At 40.7% G+C, this 1,335-nt stretch overlaps 1 non-coding gene across 1 annotated transcript; it reads left to right on the forward strand.

The window, feature by feature from the left end:
• The first annotated feature begins 755 nt into the window (after positions 1-755).
• On the forward strand, positions 756-863 carry LOC127743413 (small nucleolar RNA R71). Its single transcript, XR_008004805.1, has one exon. It is a non-coding gene; the product is annotated as a small nucleolar RNA R71 (small nucleolar RNA).
• The last annotated feature ends 472 nt before the right edge of the window (positions 864-1,335 follow it).

A 1,335-nucleotide genomic window follows, 5' to 3' on the forward strand; every position in this document is an offset into this window, starting at 1 on the left:
ATGTCAATGGCCTTGCACTCTCTTTTTGGATTCTCTTCAGTATTGCTTGGGAGAGTACTAGGAGAAGTTTCAGTGATTTTCTTACTCAGCTGGCCCAGTTGTGCCTCCAGATTTCTTATTGATGACCTTATTTCACTCATGAAACTTAAAGTGGCTTTAGACAGATCAGAGACTATGTTTGCTAAGCTAGAGGAGCTCTGCTCATAATGCTTTGTCTGTTGCTGAGAAGATGATGGAAAAGGCTTGTTATTGCTAAGCCTGTTTCTTCCACCATTATTAAAGCCTTGTTGGGGCTTTTTTTGATCCTTCCATGAGAAGTTTGGATAATTTCTCCATGAAGAATTATAGGTGTTCCCATAGGGTTCACCCATGTAATTTACCTCTGCCATTGCAGGGTTCTCAGGATCATAAGCTTCTTTCTCAGAAGATGCCTCTTTAGTACTGTTGGACGCATTTTGCCATCCATTCAGACTTTGAGAAATCATGTTGGCTTGCTGAGTCAACATTTTGTTCTGAGCCAATATGGCATTCAAAGCATCAATTTCAAGAACTCCCTTCCTCTGAGGCGTCTTATTACTCACAGAATTCCTCTTAGAAGTGTACATGAATTGGTTATTTGCAACCATGTCAATGAGTTCTTAAGCTTCTGTAGGCATTTTCCTTAGGTGAATGGATCCACCTGCAGAATGGTCCAGTGACATCTTGGAGAACTCAGATAGACCATAATAGAATATATTAAAATTGGTCCACTCTGAAAGCATGTCAGAAGGACACCTTTTGGTCATCTGCTTGTATCTTTCCCAAGCTTCATAGAGGGATTCACCATCTTTTTGTTTGAAGGTCTGAACATCTACTCTAAGCTTGTTCAACTTTTGAGGAGGAAAGAACTTAGCCAAGAAGGCTGTGACCAGCTTATCCCAATAGTCCAGGCTATCTTTAGGTTGTGAGTCCAACCATGTTCTAGTTCTGTCTCTTACAGCAAAAGGGAAAAGCATGAGCCTGTAGACTTCAGCACCTACTCCATTAGTCTTAACAGTCTCACAGATATGCAAGAACTCAGTTAAAAACTGGTAGGGATCTTCTGATGAAAGTCCATGGAATTTGCAGTTCTGTTGCATTAGAGCATCTAGTTGAGGTTTCAGCTTAAAATTGTTTGCTTCAATGGTAGGAATAGATATGCTTCTTCCATCAAACTTGGAAGTAGGTGTAGTATAATCACCAAGCATCCTCCTTGTGCCTCCACCATTGTTATTGGGTTCGGCCATGTCTCTCTCTTTTTCGAGATTCTCTGTAAGGTTTTCTCTGGATTATTGTGCTTTAGCTTCTCTAAGCTTC

Source organism: Arachis duranensis, chromosome 10 (assembly GCF_000817695.3).
Source record: "Arachis duranensis cultivar V14167 chromosome 10, aradu.V14167.gnm2.J7QH, whole genome shotgun sequence".
Lineage (NCBI taxonomy): Eukaryota > Viridiplantae > Streptophyta > Magnoliopsida > Fabales > Fabaceae > Arachis > Arachis duranensis.